Genomic DNA, 25,663 nt, shown 5'->3' on the forward strand with positions numbered 1-25,663 from the left:
TCTGAGGATAAAAGGTGCTATAACCAATGGGTAGAAAATAGTATTATTTATGCAGTTCAGAAGAGTAAGCCTTTGGAGTAAACTTTTTTTGTGTTATATTTACTAGTCTTGCATTTAACAATCATTTGCCATATTTAGTGGATTTTCTCTTTTAATTAGACCCAGAGTATAATAAAATCCATGGCATGATTTTCAGAAGGAGTTATTTGTTATCTGTACCAACTCTTCAATTAAATAATGTATTTTTAGGTATAAATCAAGTTGCATCTTCAAAGTGTTTTCCATTTTAAATGATCTGAGAATACTTATCTGGTGGCATGGGCTAAGTAAAGTAGTAGCGAAGAGTGTTCAAAAACTGTTGCTGAATTCATAATTTCAATTAGTCCCAATCTGTTAATGATTCTCAAATCCATATTTCTGCCTTAGATCTTTTTTCTGAGTTCTAGACTTATAAATCCAAGCAAATTCTCTATCTGGATGGCCTATAATAATTTGTAGCTCAACATGTACAAAAGTTAAGTTAATATGCTATTTCTGAATTTCCTCTCTCTGTGAATGGAGTCACCCATTTCTCAAGCCAGATAACTTTTACCCCTTCCTCTCAAAGTCTGTCCATTCGACTGTCTTAATATTTTATGCCCCTCCTCTCCATCCCCTGGTCACTACCTTAATTAGACTCTTGCTCTTCTGTCACTGGACAGCTGCAATTGTCTTCCTGCCACCAGACATCCGATTGCAGTCTACTCTCATACCATTTCCAGATTAACCTTCCCCAAATGCAAATCATAAAGTGTTACTTTCTCACTTTAAAAAATCGGTAGTGGCCTCTTGTGTCCTACAGGACAAGATTTAAACCCCCTATAATATTGATTATTGAGGTCTTAATGATCTTTGCCTTGTTTCTGGCTTTGAATCCTCTTATGACTTATGTCCAGCCACACAGGAAGTTTGTGGGTTCCTAAACATCCGTGTTGTTGAACACTCTACACTCTCTCCATCCACATCTTTGATTGGCAAACACCTATTTATTTTTTAAAACCCAATTCCAGCATGAAGTCCCTTGTGACTCAAATGTAATCGATTACTCCTTCCTTGTATCCTGTCATACACTATACATACTTCTTACATGGCACTTATTTTGTATATGTCCTTCTCTTCCTACATGGTTACTTGAGGGATTGTATCTTGCTCAATTTGTATTTCCATGTCCCACTCAGTGGTTGGCACAGAGGTAGGACTTGGTTGATTGATTGGATGGATGGATGGATGGATGGATGAATGGATGGGTGGATGAATGAATGAATAGATGGATGATGAATGAAGTAAAGTTCTGTGACCATATCTCCTTGCTCAAATTCCACTCCCTTTTCAGTGTTGCCTGGAAAAGGCCTTAAAAAGTACCCAGATTAAGATTTGTTAGGTAGACTAGGTCTTTATTGGTATGAATTGAAGAGCCATTATTGGTATGAATTGAAGAGCCAACAAGAATGTTCCCTTAACCCCTATACCTACCCAAAGATTTCATAGACATCTGAAATTTCACCATGAAGACTCATTTTTTTAGGGTTCTGATATTCCACTTACACTCCCTGCCCTCTTTAGAGCTTTGTAGTTATGAAGTCCCTCCTTAAGCATTATCTTATTTAATTTTGAAAACAACCTTATGAGATAGATTTTTATTGTATGTGCTTTAGAGATGAAGAACTATAACTTCACTGGGAAGGAATTCACTGATCTGCCTAAGGTCATTTCATTGTCCTGATGGAGCTAGGGCTAGAGCCTAGTTCATTCATGCTAGCATCCTCTTTTCCTTAGCCCCTTGCCTTAGAAGGAGACACAAATCAATTAGCAGTTAAATACCTTAGCGTATATTAGTCAAACAGATCACTTTCTCCATGCCGGCTCACCAAGAGCAGACTTCTGAGTAAGTAAGAGTTTTGATTTCCATATTGGGAGGGAGAAGTAGTATAGAGAGAAAAGAGGGACGATGATTTTGGAAACTGGGGCAAGCCCAGGGAAGGTAGACTTAGGTTAGATGTGACAGTGGGCCTAGGATGGGCACTATCTTAACATAAATGTACCAAATTTATATTTCTTAATTCACCATTTCTTTGTTAAACTACATTTTAATTTAACCTTAATAAAAGGTATGTAGAAGTTTCTACCACCATTATATTGATAATCATCCAGATCTTATCAGAGTACAAGATGCTGAATATGGAAAATCACATCCTTAATATCCCCAGAAGTGTTTTTAAAAATCTTTAATATAATTGTTTCATTGGGAAACACAGGCTATTTTTATGACACAGGTAACACTGGGGGGTTAGGATTTGCTCTTCGTGTTTCATGTTGGAGACTTTCTTTCAAAAGTCTGGTGATCTTTGGCAATCCATTCATATTGAAGAGCAAGAGGTGTATACATGTGCGTACACATACACACGCACACACATATTGGTAGCTCTAAGTGTATGGACAGTATTATTGATTGGTGTCTTCATTAGAGGGTTTTTGGCACAGATCCCACTGTTTTGTGGGTGGACCTCTGAATGTCTGCATCTGTAAGTCTTTTCTTTATAGCTCCTCTCTTTGTCTAGGGAGGAATCTTCCAATTTTGTTTTTGAGAATTAAACAGCTGGTTGCCAGAGTTTAGGGACCTGAGGGAAGGAAAGAGGCTAGAGTTAGGGACGTTGTCTCTCCCAGGATGTAGACTTTTACTTAATCTTCCATTTCAGTTCACTTCAACTCAGTTCAGTTCAGTACCTCCTCCAGCCCCACCTTCTATCTTTGAGTCCAGAATCCCTTGAGATCCATTTCTCCAGGGAATAAACCTCTGAAGTACGTGTAGGATGTCACTGATAAAGTGTGGGTAGAATTTGAACACAAGGAGGTGAGGAAACCTTTCTGTAAAAGGAATAGTGCAAGCAAAGGCATGAAGTTGGAGGAAAAAAACAAAGTGAATGGGAAATGGCCAATGACTCACTTTGTCTGGAATGAAGCATACATGAAGAGCTGTATTAGAGGAAAAATAAAGGTAGGAACAGAGAATAAAGCTTCAAGGACTAAGAAGCCTAGACTTGCTTCTGGAGGTGTTAAAAGAGGCAGCTTCTGCATACTCGTTCATTCATTTATTAAGACAGTTTTTGGGTGCCTGGTAGATCACTAGTGGGGGTTTAAAAATGAATTAGACTGCACTGCTGCCCTGTGGCTTTGCCACAATTCACTGTTTTTCAGTTGAGGTCTCAAAATGGGAAAGACCACATATGTATAATGTTGGAGCTCACAGATCCTAAGAAGGTTATCACGCTCGGGAGGCTTGCTGTTCTTTTATGTGATCCGCACCTCTCTGATAGAGGAATCTGTTTTGTTAGAATGTGAGAGCTTGGAAATGTCTCCCATCATCTTGACACTGGATGTTATCAGGTACAGCACAAGTGTCACTCCTTGGGATGGGCCACATGGTCATGGAACTAGAGGCACTCAGATGGGAAGAGGCTGAAAAGGACATTATCACTTTGTAAATGGAATTTTATTAAATTTAATAGAAATGGATTTATAGGATTCTATGCCATCTAATCAGGACCAAAATACAAGACAAAACTTTTGTGTATTGCCTAGCACGGTGCTCAATTCTGCAAAGGCCGTTTATGCTTTTGGTGATGATGGTGGTGATAATTTAGAAGCAGTTTTTGCCTACATATGTATACCATGGTAAACGGTTTTCTTCCTTAGCAATCTCAGAAGAACTTTATTTTTATAGACCTCAGATACAAGTTCTCTCCTTCAGACTGCCTAAGCCTTAAAAATATGGCATGATTACTCAAGCACTCTGGAATTTAGATTAAACAGCATTCAATTTGAAAATCTAATCGCATCATCTAAATATCATTAAGTTATAATAGGCTGATTGATAGGGACCAAAGCTGTTCTTGCCTGGTGCTGCATGCCTTTCACTCAGCCAGCCTTTTCAAACTAGGATGTTGATAAAGGCGCCTATAAATCTTAATAGTTGGAGACAGTTTAAAAGCATAGTTCACTGGGTAAGGTCACACCCACTTAAGTGACCTATTTTGTATACTTTTCAAAAATAGGTTAATTAACTTAATAGAAATAATAGGACCCTCGTATTGATGTGCAATTACTACTAAAACAAGTTTTTTTCTTTCCAAGTGAACACGATGTTCATGAAATTGAGGGCGTAATGGCCATGACAAGAACCAGGCTTAGCAAGGCGGGTCATGTTTAGCAAGTACGTTTTAGACTTGCCCTTTAAAACCTGCTTTTATTTGAGTCCTAGGACATGGGCGTACCTCCACCAAAGCATTTCACTCCTGGCACTCTCCTATTTCAGTTTTCAGGAGGGATTGTTCTAGCTGTTGTTGTTTTCCTTATCACCGTAACAGCAGCTTATGTAGCCCCTATTGCCTGAAGACTCCAGCAAGCATAGGAAGCTCAATGAATTTTGGTCTCCGTTCTTGTTAACCTGAGGCTGTTTTCTTCATTCCTCTAACAGATGATTCAGCTGGTACCATGGGAGAAGCATTGTTTCAGAGGAGGCTGCAGTGTAGGAGGGCAAGAGAGTGCCCAGGCCAGAGTCATATTTGGCACAAGTTATATTATCTGAAAGTAGCCTGGTTTCATTTTTTTGTTTAGTGCCTGATTCAAATTTTCTGCTCCCAAAGCATTTTACCCTACTCTTAGACCCCTTGTTGGTAATTATAACCATCTTATTCTATTGTTGGTCACTAACTTTGCATAATTTGATTTTTTTCATTCATCAGTTCCTTAAAATATACCTCATTAATGTTTTATATCTTATGTTGAGTACATGGGTGTTTATTATATTATTCTTCAGAACTTTTAGATATATTTTAAATAGCATATTGCATTTTAAAAAGTTAATCTCCTCCCTCAATGTAATATCTTGTATCAAAAACAACTCTCTCTATGGATGTTGCTGGGTCCTCATGGCTTGAATTCTCCTGTGGTCCAGGGGGTCTGAGAGGCAGTGAGTGATACACATTCACACGAGGGCAGGTTGTTCTTGCAAATTAGGCATGATGTATGCATTTTGAATTGATGGATGTATTTTGAACTGAGGGGCACATTTTGAACTGGAGGTCCTAGATGGACTCCTAGTTGGCCTCACAGCAATGCCATTTCTCCACTTGCTTGCACTGCCCTGCCAACACAGCCTTTTCTAAGTGGCAACAAGTCTTGTTTTTGTGTATGTGTACACACACACAGAAAATAACAGATAATACTATCCTGTGGATTCTTAGCTGTGGTAGAAAGAACCTTTTAACCATCTCCCTGCCCTCGGTTTTTCATTAGGAAAATGCTTTCTTACAGAGGGTTATAATGATTGTGAAGTTCAGTTTCCTGACTTCTTGGGTAGAGCATAGATAGATGAGAGAACTCTTTGGTTTTATGTTGAGCGATGGAGTGGTTCACTCTCCAGTGCAGGATGGAACTCACCCCACTTGAATGTGCTATATTCCTTATTTCCTACATAAATGTTAGTGGTTTTCCCTCCCAAGCATTCTCTCTAGAGTTTAGCAGCATCCTTTTCTTGAAAGCAAAGACCTCATTTCCTATTTCTTTCGTATCCTCTAATTTGCCTAGTATAGGGTCCAATTCAGAGCAAGCATTCATTAAAGACATTTTAGTTAATTAACTACAAAACTTCTGGCTTGGGTTTAGGAGAGACTGAGAGATTGGGCAGGGGGAAGTACTGGCATACAGGAAAATTAAAACCAAGAAGATATCTTTTTTGTTACTATCTTTCTTTAAAAGTTTTATATGTACCTTGTGGAAATTTTGGGAGCATACCAATGTTTTAAAAGTCACCCATCTCCTCCTAGATATATGCCTAAGAGAACTGAAAATAAGTTGTACACAAATGTTCATAGCATCATTATTCATAATATCCAAAAAGTGGAAAGAACTTAAAAATCCATCAATGGATGGATGAATGAATAAACAAAACGTGACATGTCCATACAATGGAATATTATTTGGCAATAAAAAGAAATGAAGTACTGATACATGTCACAACGTGGATGAACCTTGAAAACATCATGCTAAGCGAAAGAAGCCATTCAAAAAGACCACACATTATATGATTCCATTCGTATGAAATGTCCAGAACAAGGAACTCTATAGAGACAGAAATTAGATTAGTGGTTGCTTAGGGATGGAGGTGGGAAGGCTTCTGGGTAATGGCTAAAGGGTACAGGATTTCTTTTTGAAGTGGTGAAAATGTTCTCAAGTTGATTGTAGTAATGGTTGCACAACTTGATGAATATATTAAAAACCAACTGAAATGTTTTCAGTTGGGTGAATTGTATGGTATGTGAATTATATTGCAATAAAAAAGTGATAAAAAATATGTCTATTATAAAAAAATTTATCACTTGAAACCCCACCTTGAAATGTCTGTTAACATTTTGTTATATTTCCTTCTAGTCTTATTTTATATAAATTAAAATTTTTTACATAGTTTAGCTCATATTTTATGTAAAGTTTTTATGTAGTATTTTTCACTTACTATTTTATCATGAACATTTTCTTATCCTATTAAAAACTTTTTTTGTAGGGGCCGGCCCGGTGGCGCAAGCGGTTAAGTGCGCGCGCTCCGCTGCGGCGGCCCGGAGTTCGCTGGTTCGGATCCTGGGCGCGCACCAACGCACTGCTTGGCAAGCCATGCTGTGGCGGCGTCCCATATAAAGTGGAGGAAGATGGGCACAGATGTTAGCCCAGGGCCGTCTTCCTCAGCAAAAAAAAAAAAGAGAGGAGGATGGCGGATATTAGCACAGGGCTGATCTCCTCACACAAAAAAAAATAAATAAATAAAAAAAAATAAAAAAAAAAAAACTTTTTGTAAACAGACGTCTAGTGGAAGCATAATAATTTCTCATGATTGTAACATAATTTCCATAACCATTCTTCTAGATGTTGGACATTCAGGTTGTGTCTGTTTTTCACAATCGTAAATAGCAAGTAGCATTTTGGAAAGGCTATATGAAAGGAAAAAAAATGTGCAGAGATAAGAAACGTGCAGAGAGTAATGCCTTCATTGAGTTTTAGACCAAAGTTTCCAAAAATAAAAGTTTTGTGTCTTGGTCTTACCCTTTGAGTGGAACAAAGTGAATTTTCATCAGGAGTCACGAAAAGGCCCAGCCCCACCTGCCCAGGGAGAGTTTTAGGTCAACATACAGATTAGCTCCTCCTCCACACCCCAGCAAGTAGCAGAAGTTTCTTGCTTTTCTGTGTGAAGAGGTGGACAAGTTCTCAGCCTGGCTGAGTTCTCTTGTATAGGTTATACCTTATTTGATCCTTCATCATTTTCTCTTGTTTTTAACTCTAGAACCTGACAGAATGAAAGGGAAATAAGATATTTCTGCAGTAGAATCTTCTCTGGAGAAAAGGATTGAAGACTACAGTCCTTTTCACTAGAAAATTTTATTTTATTATTTTCTAAAGAAAAAATTAAATGCAGTGTTTTAGGCAGTGATTGCCCTTCCCCTTATTCATCATATTTCATATTCTTACTTTAGGCTGATGAAAATATTTAAAACTTTAACACCTCTGTATCATAGCCCCATTTAAATTTGTATATCTACCAGCCAATTTTTATATTCTTTCCATTACATTCTGTTTGGTCTTCCATTGAACAGTACCTCCCCCAGTTTCCCTTTGTACCTTCCCTTTTCCCTTAAATTGTCAAGTTCTCATTTAGAAGGGATAAGGAAATGCTTTGTCAACTGTTGAGAGGAGGATGTGGATCCTGTATGTTTTTCTGTCTTTACATTCTTAACCTATTACATGTATATTTGTCGTGTCCTTACTGACTTGACCTCTGATCACATTGCAAAGTACAAACATATTATTTAAGAAAAGGAGAGCTAGGTGCTAATAGGCTTGTCCCTTCATTAGCCCAGGGCCCAATTCATAATTTCTAACTTGGGAAAATAAGAAGCTTAGCTGGATTAAGAGACTTGTCTAAGTCACATAGCAAGAAGCTGAGAATAGGATTGAGAACTCTTGCCCAACTCTTCCACAAGAATCTCCATAAGCTTATGGGGGCTCATTCCTACAGTATATATAAGAGATTGTGTAGGTAAGAAAAATAATCGAATCTCTATGTATCCAGGTTGAACTGATATCTCCCAATTTCATGTGAAGAAAGACCCTTAAAGGAAGAACTTAAGGGAATTAAAACTGAGTGACCTGAACCATGGTTCCTTTCCCATTCAATTATTTCCTTTTAACCACTGATGGCTTTTTGTGCTTGGCTGGATATGTTTCCAGCTAGTCAAGCCTATGTTATGAAAGAGAAATAAGACACTTAATCCTGTGAATGATTAACCTGCATTGGCCTCCCTCCGCAGTAGCTTGCCCTTCCTGTATTGTAGTCTGTTTACTTATTTCTGAGCCAAATCTCCAAGGTCTCTTATTATTGAGTGTAGGGACACCTGGATCACAGCGAGTTGGGCCTTTGTTCTATTCTGAAGATGATGTGACTGATTATACAGCTCTAGGCATTTGCATTTTTCAAAGGCATTTTTAAGTTTATTGCTTGTGAAAACCCAGTTAGTAAAATATCATTAAAAAAATTTTTATAGATAAGGAAGTTGAAATCAGGGAAGTTTTGACTTGCCAAGAGTTCCACAACAAGTCAGTGGCGGAATTCAAATGGGTGTACACGCTCATATACTTAGCCCAGTGTCTAACTCATTGAGGCATTTTTTTTTTCTTATTTATAAAGCGAAGTAGGGCTGGCTTGAGTCATTTGTAGTTAATAAATTTTTGTGTTTGATCTGTTGCCATTGAAGCCTAGGTCAGACTTAAAGACAGAATTATATTCTCTGCATTTTTTGCAAAGAGCTGATTGCCATTTGCCCTACTGTCTGTGGGAGAAACCTGACCTTAGAATCAAGACTTTATTTTCCAAGACACCAGTCAGTAGGCACAGTGAGACCTAACTGGGGGATAACCTTTGGGCTGCACATTTTCCTTATGTGAACAGGAAGTCCTAATCAGGATCTCAGAGGTGACAACAGAGTGATTACTCATTGATTTAGATTCCAGGGTCAAGGCACCTTCTGTGGGATAAGAATCACATGGACTATGAGTAATTTTGTGTAAAGGTCTCTAGGATTTGGCCCAGGGGCATAGACTGTCTCAGTTTCTCAGTAGACGGAACTTAGAGGAGAAATGACTTTTGCATTGTCATACTGAAGAGCAGTAGCAGAATATGGGGTAGTATCCATGTTTCCTGGCTTCTTTCCTTGGGCTCTAACCACTAGATTGCATAGATAAATATTTACTCAAGGAAGAATGCATAGCATTGAAAGAGTGAAGTCTTAAGATGGGTAAAATATACAAAATACGACTACGTAGGTCTTTATAGTGACATCTGTGGCCACATATTGGTCCATGAAGGGGAAAGTTCTAGCCACTGAAACCTCAACCACTAGAAACTTACTCTGCAGGGCGTCTTTGTAATTATGGCACTCACTAGCCCAAGTCTTAGATTATTTCATCACGATGTTTCCAGTTTAGCATTGACTATATATGTGATTAGCAGCTGCCTATTAATTCCTGTTCTTCCCCCGCCCCACGACTCCTGCTTATCTTCCAAATGAACCTTACGTATTTTGCTCTCTGTTCTTACTCTGCTCATACTAATTATTACTCTGCATGTTTAGACTCTGGTGGAGGTGCTGGTAAGTTCTACTTTTTGGTAGATTTTGGAGTCCAGGATAGTCAAGGAATAATAACAGTGGGAGAGAGAAAAACATCATTTTGACTAAGACAAGGATATAATCTTGACAGACCTCAGTGACCCCAGGGTAAGATAAGAGCAACTTAGATTTAGTGTTTTGAGTCCTTTAATGAAAGCTATTTAAAAATAAAGCATATGGGCATAGGACAGGATACATTGGAAATAGAGAACAATGCTGGAGTAAAGCCAAGAGCACATGGTGAGACTCTGTCCAGTGGGGTCAAGACCAGGGGCATTGGGTTGGATCAAAGTTAGTGACTAAAATGCTCTTCTCCCTGATATACCATAACTAACTCCGTCACTCCCTTCAAGTGTTTGCTTAAATGTCACCTTCTCAATGAGACCTACAAATCTGTTCTGACCCACCTATTTAAACTTGGAGTGAATTGAGTGAGTTAATTGAAACATCATGTTGATTAATCCTGCCTTACACAAGAAAATTTAATGCTATAGTTGGTGAACTGAGTGGTATAATCCACATCTTAGTTTTTAGTTTAATGCTTCTTACAAATAATGGTGTTTAGTTAGTGTAAATATTAATAATATCTGCCCATGAGAAAGGAGCAGAATGTTCTCTTCCTTTTTCCAGCTATACTCTGAATCCTAGCGATCAGGATTTCCTTGAAAGATTAAACTAAAAACAAAATAAAGCAATAGATTTAGTTGAAATTCATGATCTTTGTATATACTGATATACCATGTTTTGTCATTTCATTTGTTTCTTCCCCATGGTTTTTTCTTTTTTCTCAATGGAAGTTTGCAACTTCAAACTCCTTTTTCCATCCTTTTGCTGTCAGTGATGAGGGAAAGAATTCAAGGTGCATTTGCTGAACTTAAAGATAGTTGGTGTGTTTATAACAGAAATAAAACATACCAAAGAGGCACAGTACTTTATTTTCATCAGTCATGCAGGGTAATTTAAGTACTAAATGCGTCAGACTGATTATTTTCAGTTTATTCATTGTAGGCATGGCTTATAAAGACTTGGTAGGTGCGCTTATCCATGGCCCTCCCACTTGTGTTTGGGATGAGCTCATCATACTTCATAAACATAGTTGACAGGAGATAATCTTTACATGGAAAATAACTAAGGAACATTTATTTTGGGTTGTATAGGATGAGCTATTACTGACTCATTCTGTGATGCTTTTCTGTCTAAATCAGTACTGGGGCACGATGCTAAGTGTACAGTGTCTCACCAGAGAACCAGGGTTCTTTTATGGCTCCTAAGCAAAATTCAAGTTCTGGAATTGTGTTGTCTGTTTAAATTCCAGGTAACTGAGATAAGTTCTTAGTTAACATTTACACTTTGGATCATCATCTCCTAGTCAATTCAGAGTATTGGTAGAAAATGTCTGGATCAGTCTGACCTGGGTTCAAATCTTTCTACTATCTCTTATTGTATGAATTCTGTTGAGTGAACCTCTCCATGCTTCCACTTCCTCATCTGTAAAATCTGACAGTTCCAAGATAATGGCTTTATAATTTCTCAACTACATATTCACTTTTTAGAATAGTTGCAAAGAATTTGCAATATCTGTCATCAAAGTATTGCCTGTTTTTTCTCCCCTTGCCCTTGTATCATGGTAACTGACATAGCAGCTTGGTTACTGCTATCATTAGAAAATCGCCAGGCCTGTGCTCTAATAGGCTGGCTCCTCCTGCTGAGCTGGGACTCCATTTGAGTGCTGTGTTCTACTAGCTGGGGTCTCAGAGTGTGTGCTGACTTGTCAATCCATCTAATCCTTAAAACATCTCTAGGAGATGAGGAGGAGGCAGATTTTATCTCTTAGGTATGCATCTTGTGAAACACACCAACTCACACCTATCTACTTTTCTGGGGCTTTGCGTAGATAGGTGGAAAGTGAGGCGTGAGAGGTTAAGTCACTTATCCAAAATCCACAGCAGTAAATAGTGGGACTGGAATTCAAACACAGGTCCAATTAATTCCAAAACCTGCACTCTTAATCAATATGCTCTTTTCAAAGAGTTAGCTCTCAAATCCTTTGTCATTTCTAAAACTAAAATAATAAAATCTAGTGCTAAAATAGTAAATCAGGAAATTCAGATTTCATTTCTCAGCTTTACCTCTGACTTCACCTCAGGCAACTCAGTCATCCTTGGATGATTTCCCTATGAGGAAAATGAGGATCATAATGCCTGTCACTCAGGAGTAGAATAAGCATTAAAAACTAAAACAAAATAGCATCCGTAAAGACCTTTGGTCTCCAGAGAGAATGAACATTGAATGAATTTACAGTGTTAATATTTCATATTGAAGACTTCTGAGCATGTCCATTTTAAATACAGAAAGGTAAACTTTGGACCAGGAATATCCTGATTCTGGGAATTAAAGAGTAACCAACCTTGAAATAGTTTTAGCAGTGCCAGAAGAGGGTAGGATAATGGAACAATATCACCCAGGTAACTACCCGAGGAGGCTTCTGGATTGTTTCAATTAGCAGCAAGAGTATGTATTTCATGGGCCCAGGGCATATTAATCAACTGCACTATGCCAAGACTGAGTTCTGGTTTATACTAGAGATCTGTTCTAAATCACTTTGTTCATAATATTGTCATCAAATTTGCCATCCACAAATGAGGCACGTCACAAAATGAGCTAAGGAACTTTTTTCCCAGACTGTAACTACCAGAATGAGCCAAGAAAGATAATATTGAGGATTAAGACTTGTTTTTGTGAGAGGTTGTTCTTCCAGACTCTAGAATGCCACTGAGTGTACATTGCCACATCTACTCCCAAGGGCAAACAGCACGTGATTATGTACACAAACATACTCAGTGATGTTTCCCCTGGAAACTTTTAAAAGTATCACCTTTTCCTGGGTGCCAGAAAGGCAGTCAACCCACCAGCAACTGCCTCTGCTTGTGCTTGGGTGTGTGCACATGCGCATGAAGGCACCTGGGGGTTTTGTTCTTGTTTTTTCAGAATGATCCTTGGTGCTGGCCGGTACCAGAGTGATCCAATTACATATGCTTTATTGATTCCCATCTATCAAAATCATTTTTCAAGTTGAACTAGATTTCCTCAATGGACTTTTCCTTAAAAAACATGCAATCAATCACATGTGGTTATCTTTTCCCTCGCTAGGATAGAGCTCAAGTCCATTCATAAGGAGAAAAAATAAAATTGTTTTAATTTTGGCATTATCATCAAAGCTTCTCCAAGCAACTCTAAATTGATTTGAGAGAGAGAGAGAAAGGAAGAGGGAGAAGGGGGAGAAGGGGGAGGAGGATGGAAGGGAGGGAAGAAATGGAGGTAAAAAGAATTAAACTTAAAAAAAAAAGTCAGCTGAAACTCCTGACAACATATATAAATGTTTGCTTTAAGAAAGCCTTCCAAGGGTTAAAAGAATTTGACTCTTCAGCCAAGAGTCAACCTTTGACTAACCTTTCACCCTCTCCTGTCTATTGATCACTAAGCCACTGTTGAGATGAACAGATGACCAGGTACTGAACATACTTTAAAGAAAGTTACTTTTCTGAAAACCATGTTCCTACCCAGGTATCTTGAACAGCTCAGTGCACATGACCTTGGCGTCACCTGAAAGGAGGCAGCTCACCCAAGTAGGTGGAACACCAGGTGATCTCAGCACTGCTTTCGTTCATAATGCCCTTTTTCTAACATGAGCTCGTGACTCTGCTGCCTTCTTCATTTTGCAGTAATCCAGGTCTTCTTCCTTTCTCACCCTCCTTCCCTGCCCTGAGGCTGTTTTAACAACGGCAAATATAAACTAAAACCCATATCTCTTTGCAGAGCAAAGATGTAGAAGGAATTCATTGATAAGTGGCTTTTTTTAGTATTTAATCTTTAGATCTATTTATCAACATTCTATATAAAATTATTTCCTGGTGACCCAATTAATTGAGATATTCTTTCCAAAGCTGTAGGAGAAAGATTGTTGTTTTATATGCTTTATCATTAGTTTAGTTATATACCACTTTCCATTTTGCAGCGTGCTGTGCATATTTTCTTTTTTCGGTCATCGTGCCCCCTACCTCTACTCTCCAGTCTCACGAAGAAATGGCGTTAGCTCCTTGACTGTAACCACATGAGGATCTGGCATTGGAGAGTGGATTAAGACTTGGGTCATCTAAGTAATTGGGCTAGTACAGCCTGTTCAATCCCATTCCTTTGCAAATCCTTCTTTGTTAAAAGTTTGGAGGTCATACCTTTTAATTTTCTCTTATTCCTTTAAGTCAACAAAGGAATTTTTAGGCTGCGTCTGGAGGGTTGTGACTTCTTCCCAGTTCTGCCTCATAGCCAGCATATTAGGAATTGGCAGAATGTAGAGTCAAGAGCGTAGGAAGTTCTCAGTAAAGCACAGTGAAAATTCCCCCACACTAACACATCCATTTCATTGTTGTTTGGGTTGTAAAAAAAAAAAAAAAAATTGCCCCACCTTTTTAGGCAGACTCAAGAATGATTTGAGGGTGGGTTTTGATCTCGACCCTGTGCCACAGCAAACAAAATGAAACTCTCTTTGAGCTAAAGGTAATCAGGATGAAAGTGTGTTTACATAGATGAGCAGTGGGATTTATCCAGCGACTCTGGAAGGTAATCCCAGGGTTCAACGCTCCATGAATGCCATGCCGTGTTCCTAAGCTGGTAAATTACTGTGAGCTTTTATGAGAATGGATTGTGGGAAGCATCTAGATGAAATTCAGCCTGTTTCACCTCTAGTCCAGGGTGCACTAATGCACTCCAGGTGTGCAGGCAGCACAGGATTTCTGCCTTGGAAGCCTCAAAGAAGAACTTTCATCCCAAAAGGGAAGCTTTGAAGAATACGAAGGGCCTTTCTATCTCTCCGTGTCTTTTGTATTCTTTCTGCCCACGTTTCGTAATTGGAGATATTTGTGGTGTTAAAGCTGGACTTGTTTTTTCTCAGCTTGCCCCTCCAACAGTGAAATTTTAAGCCTGTGGCTTCGATTGTGCACAGCAGTGATTTCCCTGCAGTGTCCTTCAGATGTAAAAGGAGAACAGCTGAAATACTAGAAAGGGGGATATAGGAAATCACCAAACAAAAATTTTCCACGTCGATAGATCCTTTCATCTGAGGGCAAAAGAAGCTGGAAAGGGTGCCTCCAAAAGGATTGGGGGGGGGCACAATTTAAAACTCTCTGGTTATGGGCTAAGGAACTAAAGATCAAAGGGCTGTGTCCTCAGAATTACACAGTGAGTCACTGGAAAACTCTGAGTAAAAGTCAGGCATCCTGTCCTCCAATCTTCTATGGCTAATAAGTACAATTGGCTTTTAAACAGTACATTTATTTTTTTCATTTAGATCCAGTGCTATCCTACAGAATATAATTATGTGTGTAGTATAGATTTAGATTTTTAAGCCCTAGAGCATTATGAGGTATTTCGCCCTGATGATATAGTGCGTGAAGTGAAAGGTACTTCAGAAGCCCTCATGTCTATTGTGTGGTCCCTGTGCTCCCATGGGATATCAGCCTCCCTTATAAACCATTCCATTATTCAGGCCATCTTGTGGCTTCCATTTAGAAGTTCCCCTTTAAGACAGATTTTTCCAAAGCTAAATTAACAGCTACGAAGTATACTGGGTAAGTCTGTGATTTACTTTTTCCAATTTTGACTGCTATAAGCATTTCAGTCTGTTGCCCACTAGTTCAGATCAGCATGTTGGTTTTAACTTTATCTCCAAATGTTATGCTTTCACATATTATAGACAAATGTGTTTGCAGAGTTGAGGGCAGCAGGATTTGCTTGAACAGGGAATATATAAGTTCTGTAAATGTTTTAACATTCCATTTAATTTGGATTGTTCTTTTTCACATATTCTCTTGAGATTTGGCCAGTTTCTGATGATGGGTGACCTGACTTGAAGGTCAGGTGACTTGAAGTGCTGATGGTTAAATTGTGTGTGTGTTTGTGTGTGTGTGTGCGCACACATGGGTGTTCACGTGGTAAAAAAGCCAGCCAGAGAGATGTTAATCTTCTCACCACCTGCCAGAAGCTGGAAGAAACATCCAGTGCAGAGATGAGTTCTAAGGTATCTTCCCCAAGAATGTTCTAAGAGGTCACTTCCCAGGGAAAATTTTGAGACTTTTGCCTCTGAATTTCTTAAGATTTAAGGGGCAATGACTCTCTGTGACTGCACCTAGAGAAATGAGACATGGGCAGTCACCTTTGGAGCCATCTAAGAAGTGTATTAGGGTCAGGGAAACTTTTACAGATCTCTTGAGATGTGTGAAAATATCAAGATAGCAAGGATATAGTGGAAAGAACATGAGCTTTGTAGTCAGACTAGGGCTTAATGCTGGCCGCACCACTTCCTAGATGTGTAACTTTAGGCTGATTACTTTATTGCTAAGATCCTCAGTTTCCTCTTTTCTAAAGATGAAGATAATAATAACTACCACACAGATATGTTGAGAGGATTACTAAGAATATATATGTGAAAGCTCTTAGGATATTGTAGACTTTCAATAAATGCTAGTTTTACTTTCCTTCTGTCTTAGACAGCCACCTTCTCACTGTATGCTCACGTGGCCGAGAGCAGAGAGAGAAGAAAGCTCTCTTGTATCTCTTCTTATAAGGGCACTAATCCCATCATGAGGGCTCCACCCTCATGAGCTAATTACTTCCCAAAGGCCCCATCTCCAAATACCATCACATTGAGGATTAGGGTTTCAACATATGAATTTTGGGAAGACACAAACATGTAATTCATAACACCCTCCCTCCCTCTCTTTTGTATATCTGATTTGGAAAACCTGTATGCTCTAATTTGTTTTAATTATGTTTTTCCCCACTATCAAAGTCTTCTCAAAACTTGAGTGGACATTTGGATTTTACTGAGTCTTTTCATGATTAGCTAATAACGCATGTATGATTCCATCTTGTCATTTGGTTTTCTTAACCAATGTGAAATTCAAAATAAGAGTTCACTGACAAAAGTAATTCAGCATGCTATTGGCATGTGCCTATTGAAGCCTAGTCAGCAGTCATGACTCTAGACTGAGGAAGACAGGCTGATCCATGACTGTGTCAGAGTCTGGCCCTGTCCACATGGTCTGGCTGATTTGTCACCCGTCAGGGAGCCTGTAACACTAGTTACACTTGTTGCAATACATAAACCCCCAAATCTCAAAGGCTTAATAAATACAAATTTATTTCTTGCTCACATCAAGATGAATTAGATGTTCTTGATTGGTAGGAGGTTCTTTTCCATGCAGCAATTCCTTCCATTTTTTTGGCGCAACCATTTTCAACAAATGACTTTCCAAGGTCACTCTGGAAGAAGAAGGCACATGAAGGATTGCAAATGGGAAGTTTTTAGGGGCCAAGCCTAGAAGTGTCCGAGATCATTCCCACCCATATTCCATTGGCTAGGACCTACATGGCCATATGGAACTGTAAGGACAACCAGAAAATATGATGTAGCTGTGTGTCCAGGAAGAAGAGGAAACAGATTTCGTGATCAACCAGCAATCTCTGACAAATGTGTTTGTTGCTTCAGCCTCATCCTTCCAGACTTGCATTTCCTTCCTTTCCTTGATTGACCCTTGTTCCAGCTTATGACATTGGTTTGTGATTTTGATTCCAGTTTGATTAACGCCTTATTTATGGGATTTTGACTGACTTAACTTGCCCTCATCTGATATCCTTTTGACTCAGATTCTTGACTCTGCCCTCTGGTTTTTCTCTCAAAGAAGATTAGAATTCTGGTTTCAGAATTAAGGAGAATTTTAGAGATCATTGAGTTTGACAATCATTTTTATACTAGAGGCGCTTCTTTCCAAAGACCATTGGTAAGTTCACTTAGGACGTGGAAGCAAAACATGAACCTATCAAAATCAGTGTCTCTGAAGCTTTCTTCTTTATAATGCCTGGGCATTTTGAAAGAGGGACAGGTTAATAAAAAGGAAGGTTGGGGCTGGCCCGGTGGCGTAGTGGTTGAGTTCACACGTTCCGCTTCGGAGGCCTGGGGTTCGCAGGTTCGGATCCTGGCTTGGACCTATGCACTGCCTCTCAAGCCATGCTGTGGCAGGCGTTCCACATATAAAATAGAGGAAGATGGGCAAAGATGTTAGCTCAGGGATAATCTTCCTCACCAAAAAAAAAAAAAAAGAAAGAAAGGAACTTCCTGGTATTATGGAAAATGTTCATAGGTTTTGGCCCTGGCTTTGACTCTCATTAGCTGTGTGAAAATTTTCTCATCTTTTAATGGGCTTAATGGAATACGGAGAAGAAATATTGGAAACCTGTACAACCAAGTAGTAATAATATTATGTCTGGTGGTAAGACTATGAATGATTCTTTGTTTGGTTTAGTTCTGGGTTTTTTTTTTACTGTTTTTTTTCCTCCAAATTTTATGCACTGGGAATGCATTCCTTTTGTATTTACTGCCTCTCCTAACCCCAATATCTGTTAAAATGTAAAAATCATGAAGAACAAAAAGAATGGAGATAATTTCCAGCCCCAACGACCTCACAGTTATGAGAATCATGTGAAAGAATGTATAAGAGTGTACTTTGAAAAATGAAGGCTAGCTATATAATAAGATATTGCTGGCAGGTTATTACCAGCAGGTTAAACTTACCGTTAAAATTCAGTTTCCATAAAGGGGAAGTGGAACACATGCAGAAATCTTGAATCTCTTGAACTCACTGTTTGGGTTTGTTGCTCCTCCAAGAGGAGGAAATTCCACAGGCCCAAAATGAGTATTTGCTTCTCACAAAGACAAAAACTGAAGATTATTTGCTGCTCGTACAGACTGCCAGTAAATTAATCAGCATTTAAATCATCATTTTAAAGTCCACAGGGAAAAAATGATCTTAGCAAGGAATTACACCATGTTCTTGAGTAAATTAGGGAAGAAGAATAGAAGGCAGATAGATGAGGATTGTCGGCTAATCTGAAAACTCGCCCTTTGGTGCGTGATGTTGACCACAGAGAAATGTGGCAAACCTGCTTATTAGTGGTGGCTCGCACGTGGAAGTGCTTAGTTCACTGATCTGGCTTCCCACAACCTTTGTCATTACAGGCCACCTTCAAAAGATTTTATTTAGATTAAATTGATCATTCACGTGTTTTTCTATTTGTAAAAGTAATTCTTATAAAATTCAGACCTTTAAGAAATATATTATGGAGGAAAAAGTCCCCCATAATCTCAGACTTAACTGATGTTAGCAGGTTTGTATATAGTCCTTCAAATTTTTTCAATGCATATATGAACATATTTACAGTATTCGTTTTCTTAACAAAAATGCAGTTCTATGTAATATACTATTTTGCACATTTTTTTCTTATATCTTGGACGTGTTTCGTAGGATTTTTGATACCAGTTTTCTCATTTTCTCATATGTCTTCAGAGTTCCTTAGACTCTGAGTTGGATGGTAAATACCTTACAAAGTTAAAAAGAAGAGAGCTGGAGGGAGATTTCTTTTTTTTTTTTTTTAGAATGATTGTGCAGAAGCAGTTGGTGTTAGGTTTGGCCATGGCTATACTTGCATATTGGCCAACCCATTGCTTTTGATTGTTGTATTGATAGTGTGAATCATGAATTCATGACTTCAGGGAAGTATTTTTTTTCCCCACCCTGGCGTTCTTTCCAGCAATAGGCTTGTGAAAACTAATTGAATTTAGGGGTAATGTTAATCTGCTCTAGAAAGATGGAATGAGTTATCCACCTAGAATCAAATCTGATCCAGTCACTCTCCTATTTAAAAACCTCTCTAGACTCCTCCTTCTCTACAAGATGAAATCCAAATTCATTAGCTTGGTATGTCAGATTTTCTTGGCCCACCTCTCCAGCCTCAACTCCCAACATCCCATTCCATGTACATATGCTTCAGACACACTAAATTTCTCGCTGTTCCTCACCTTTGTGTTTTTGCATTGACTTACCCTCTGCTAAGACACTTTTTGCTAGCCTTCTTGGCTTGATGAAGCTTGTATGTTCGTTAGCTCTTTGGTGAGACTTAGCTAGACTCCCTGGGCAGAGTAAGGAACTCCTTCTTTTCCCTCTTCTCCACTTCGGTGATGGTAGTTCTGCTGCTATAGTGTAACTTACCTTATCTGTCTGTCTTAATCCTTTCTTTTAATTTTTTTATTGTGGTATAATTTACATACAATAAAGTGCATAAATCTTAAGTATACCGTTGATGAATTTGTGATGTCTGAATTTGTACATGGACTGGGAGCCTTCAGACTTGACAAACCCTATTTCAGTCTTTCTTATGTCTCCAGGGATACTCAGTCAGTGCTTTAATGAATGAGTGACTGCTATCATTTCCTCAGTCAATCCAGTGTAGATTTCTTTATGGGAAGGGACATTAAAGGCTGCTGTTGTTTTTTTTAATAGGATTATGAAACTAAATAATATTTCTTCACTCCACTGCCATTAGCTTCAAAAATTGAGCTATAACCTAAAATATTATTGATTTCCTCAGTGACAATTATGGATCCATGAATAAAAACAGATTTCATCCATTTTTATACCCATTTGATAAAGTTTTATTAGAAACTATAAATAAATCTTAACACTTGAGGTATTAACAAAGAGATATGGTTAGGATGAAACTGCCTTTTCCCTTGCTGTTTATCCTCGAAGGAAAAAAGCTAACTGACCCTATCCTTAAATTCCTAAATCTAGGTTTAGATTGCTTAAGAAATGGAATGATGTTTAATTTAAAAATTACTTCTCCCACTAAGAGTTGTGGAAATATTAAAGGAAATGGTATTTAAGCATGTGTTTTTAACTTGCTCAGAGTAATTTGATTTAACAAAAGGGTTTAGTAGTCTTCCTTGAAGGCCGATCTTGAAATCGATCCCTTTATTTTACATTATGTCTTCAAAGGAAATAAACATGTATCTCTATTTAAAATGAGGCTGACCGGGGCCGGCCCGGTGGCGCAAACGGTTAAGTGTGCGCGCTCTGCTGTGGCGGCCCGGGGTTCACTGGTTCGGATCCCGGGCGCGCACCGACGCACCGCTTGACAAGCCATGCTGTGGTGGTGTCCCATATAAAGTGGAGAAAGATGGGCACAGATGTTAGCCCAGGGCCAGTCTTCCTCAGCAAAAAGAGAGGAGGATTGGCAGATGTTAGCTCAGGGCCGATCTTCCTCACAACATAAATAAATAATTAAATGAAATGAGGCTGACCCCGTGACCTTTTCTGTGCTAGAAAATCCAGGCTGAAATATCATTAGTTTGCACTGATTCAGATTTTAAACTCTTCTTTGAAAAGTATATATGGAAACACGGAAATAATAGCACCAAATAGACCTGTTTTTGTCCTACTATCCTCACTGGCTTCAATGGCCTTATTCCTTCTCAGCTTGTCTTAGTTTTGTTATACAACGGCCCTTCTTCCATTAATTAATTAGTCATTCAGCTCATTCGTTCACATAATCAGTCACATAATCAGTCACTGTTGATGCCTGTTATATACAAGATACTCTGTACTGTTGGGATACCAAGATGACAAGTTCAGATGAAAATTTTATCTCAACTCTCTACTTTTTTTTTTTTTTATAATTTTATTTATTTATTTTTCCCCCAAAGCCCCAGTAGATAGTTGTATGTCATAGTTGCACATCCTTCTAGTTGCTGTATGTGGGACGCAGCCTCAGCATGGCCAGAGAAGTGGTGCGTTGGTGCACGCCCAGGATCCGAACCCAGGCCGCCAGCAGTGGAGCGCGCACACTTAACTGCTAAGCCACGGGGCCGGCCACAACTCTGTACTTTTAAAAAATTAGTTTTTATTCCCTGTGGTTAATTGGCCCAATTTAATGAGTGCCCATTTAGGATCTATTCTGTGTTCAGTACTGTTCAAAATCATAATCCATAATCTCTCTAGAAGCTAGCAATTTATTCCATTGGTTTAAAACATGACTAATGTATTTTAAGTTCTTTGTGTGGTTAATGTTACACATTTCATTAGTAATAATGAAATGGAAGATTCAGGAGAACTCTTTCTCTCCCGGAAAACATATATCTCCTTAGTTCTCAATATTAATTGTCTAAATACTATTAGTTAATGCTATATCACTGTAGGCCTTTTTAAAAAACAATATTCCTTTTCAAAAGGATCTTATAAATACAAAAAGAATGTATTTGTGTTAGACAAATGTTATCGTTCATTTTTAGAGGAATTGAGTGGTTTGTTGGCAGAGTTGGGAGTAGAAATGTGATTAAATCTTAAATTGTGTTAAGATGTGAACTAGAGATAAACAGACAAAAATTAATCATTTGTGCCTTGATCGTGGTTTTATAGAGGCCATAAGATTTTCTTTATGGAACCTTGAGTTTCTGTGTAACAGAGTTTGAAACCATTACATTATCAGGCCACTTAATAGGACAATCCAATAAAAAGTGCCAGCCCTGGAGGTCTAGTGGTTAAGATTTGGGGCTCTCATTGCTGTGGCCCACATTCATTTCCTGGTCAAGGAACCTCACCACCCATCTGTCGGTTGTCATACTGTGGCGGCTGTATGTTGCTGTGATGCAAAAAGCTATGCCACCTGTATTTCAAATACCAGCAGGGTCACCTATGGTGAACAGGTTTCAGTGGAGCTTCCAGGCTAAGACAGACTAGGAAGAAGGACCTGGCCACCCACTTCCCAAAAAGTTGGCCATGAAAACCCCATGAATAGCAGTGGAGCATTGTCTGATATAGCACCGAAAGGTGAGAGGATGGCATGAAAAGACCGGGCAGGGTTCCGCTCTGCTGTCCACAGGGTCGCTTGGAGTCAGAATCTACTCGACGGCACTAACAACAAAAAATAGGTAATTTGAGGTCCTATGATAAGAAACTGTCTCAGTACTAAGTGATATGATTACTTACCAACTGAAATGAGAAGGAGGAGGAAGAAAAAGGAAGAAGCTCTTCCTTTAGTTTTCATCTATTTATGGGCATGGGGAAAATAGTTCTGAGAATCATGTCCTGAACCCATCTAGTAACTAAGACTCTAGGGACATTGACAGCTTCTCAGAGCATACTTTCTAGGGAAAGAGATAATGGAAGACCTTTCCTCCTTGTCTTCAGTGGGCTCTCTTTTGAGAGCCTTGGTCTTACTCAGGAATAGATTCTCATACTCAGAGAAAACAAAAAGCTTTGTTCTTAACCTGTAAATCAAGAGGTAAAGCCTTTTTCTGTTCTCCTTAAAAGAGTTCTGCCCTCAGTAGAGGGCAGAGAAAGAGTGTATGTCATTAATCACTGGAGAATTGTTTACCATGTTAATCTAGAGGGCACTTGCCCATGGCAGGCAGTAAAGTTACCTTGGTTGTTTAAGAATAACTTGAGTGGTTTACTCAGACTGTTGGCAAATGTTTGGACATTATTCAAGGGCTGTCCGAGACTGACCAATTAGCTTTATTTTTCACTGCTCTTCCTCAGATTCACCTTTACACCATCCAATCGCATTGAGAGGAGCAGAGTGTCCAGAAATTGCAACATTACTGACTTTCCAGCCATGTGACATAGCTTTTCAGACACTGAGTTAAATTTCAACCCAGACATCTCTCTTCAATTCAGGTCACCTACAAGCCAGACAAAACCAAGGTCATGTGTTGAACCAATATAAGGAGTTTTGTTGGTTGCAATAACTATAATGTTATTCACTGTTTGAAATACTATACCATGGTTAATCATAAGTTACAGCTGTTGTGTTCTTTTATTTATGAGCTCTTAATCAAGAGGACACAGCAAGGGCCAGTGTTTGAAAGGAGCCTTTTGTGATGGAGCCTTTTGGATGTTCCTTCCCCTTTCATTGTGAAGAGAACTTTGTGTTGACTTGCAAAAGTTATTGAATATTGTATATTAGCCTCTCTGAAAACAGATTTTTCTATTCCAAATTTAAATGATCAAATTGTCATCTTTATATTTCTGCTAATAACAATAGAAACACTAAGCCAGTGCTCTCCAGACAATTTCCTTCAGTTGGCCCCAAACTTGATTAGTTCTTAAATGTCAGCCACCAAAAGTTATATGTTGGTTCTCGGAAAACAGACTTTGCTCTCCAGAATTCAGGTTGTCTGTTTGTAACTGCATGTTTCCGCAGATGTTAATGTAAACAGTTAGACCAGGGCTCTCTGGGCAGTTCTTTTTACTGTCTCCCAACCTGATGGATGAAACCTTAAATGTCAGTCTCTCTTTTTTTTTTATACCTTATTTTATGAGAATTCATCTTGTGAATTACCCTTGTTAAAAGAGGGAGTCATATCCAGGAATTTGGATAGGATAATTTTATGAATGAATTTTGGAATAGATCATGTATATGAATGGATTTTTTAAATCTTAAGAATTTAGTGATAGGTTATGTTTTCTGATTTGTTGATTTGTCACCTTCATTCTAAATTAGATTTTTAACCCTAAAACTGGTGCAGCTTCTTTTCTTTGAGGCACTCAAAATGTTTCTAGACTTTAAAATCACATTTACTTTCTACTGATAGCTTTTTTTCTTGTGGATTTCCCTCACATAAACTTTCTCTTCACTCAGTGATCCTTTGTGAACCCTCTGCTCCAGCCACACAGGTTTCATGTGGTTCCCTCAATACAGCATACATTTATACACTTTTATGGCTTGGACTGTGCTTTTACTGCAGATCTGGTATTCTCTCATTTCCTTCTACAATGCTTGACATCCTTCAAGACAAGGCTCGAATGCTACTTCCATCATTAAATTCTCCCCTCTGCTTTCCAGTTGGCCTTAAATACTGCTCCTTGCACTGCTTTATTTGACCTGTTACCCAGTTCACTCTTCCTTGTATTTTAATTGGTTTTGTACACATTTCCCCGCTCCATGAGAGGCAGACTTATTGAGGACCAGGATTATACCTTCAAGCAGCATCCAAACGATTGACTTGGACAAAGTTGCATGCATCTCTTGGTTTTTCATAAATATATGGAAACAATGATATTTAGATTTCTTCAAACTGCTATGAAGAGGCTGAGAGACCGATAGTAAAACACTTGGTAAAATTTAAAATTCTCTTAAAAATAGTCAATTTTGTTCTCAAAATGAATACCTCAAGTTTTCAGTGACAGATGTGTGACACAACGATTTGCATTTTTATAAGATACTTAAAAATCAAGATGGATTCCTGGCCAGAATAAAAGGTGATATCTGCCTCTAGTCTGTTTTGACCAAGTCAGGCTGAAGGTAAGAGTGCTGGGGAATGAGCTTTGCTGACTGAACATGTTTGTTTAGGCTCCTTCAAGCTTCTTAACCCTGGGCTTCCTCTCTGCTTGTACTCATTTTTTCAAGGCCTTTTTTTTGTGTGGGATGTCATGTTAGCTGTAAGAGATAATAGGAATCATACTCATTACACCAGAATAGCCTGTCTTAGGGTGATCACACGCACTGGACAATTTATTACCAGGAACTTGGAGGAGACAGCATGGGACATTAAAACAAACAAACAAGCTAAGAGGGCTGTCTGGGACCAAAGGAACAGAGTTACTGGATTTGTTTAAAGAATTAAGCTTATGAGTTACACTTTCCCCCTTTACAGCACAGATAAAAATCTTTGCTTGAGGAACATTTCAACATCACAGCTGCAAGTGTAACTTACAATGGAAAATGTTTTTCATTTTAGAAAGAGGCAATTGCTGTTTTGTAATGGGAGACTAGCATGGCTGGAGATAAAACTTGTGTGCAAGACCAACACAACTTGATGAAGGGAGCAGAGTCTAGTTTAACAACCTCTAAATCAGGATCTCTCCATTTTAATCTTGCTGATAATCTAGTCAAAAAATATTAAATGTCTACTGTGTTCAGGACTGCTAAGCATCATGGCCAGTATAGTAAAAGTAGAAGACACGGTGTCTGCACTTGAGGGAGTGGAAATTTAATAGCTCATATGTACCAGGATCAACAAAGAA

At 38.6% G+C, this 25,663-nt stretch overlaps 1 protein-coding gene across 6 annotated transcripts in view; it reads left to right on the plus strand.

Annotated features, from left to right (window-relative positions):
- The window catches only part of RAD51B (RAD51 paralog B), a 648,418-nt gene that overhangs the window by 299,438 nt on the left and 323,317 nt on the right, over positions 1-25,663 (plus strand). The window lies entirely within an intron of this gene.

This window comes from Diceros bicornis, chromosome 24 (genome assembly GCF_020826845.1).
Source record: "Diceros bicornis minor isolate mBicDic1 chromosome 24, mDicBic1.mat.cur, whole genome shotgun sequence".
Taxonomy (NCBI): Eukaryota; Metazoa; Chordata; class Mammalia; order Perissodactyla; family Rhinocerotidae; genus Diceros; species Diceros bicornis.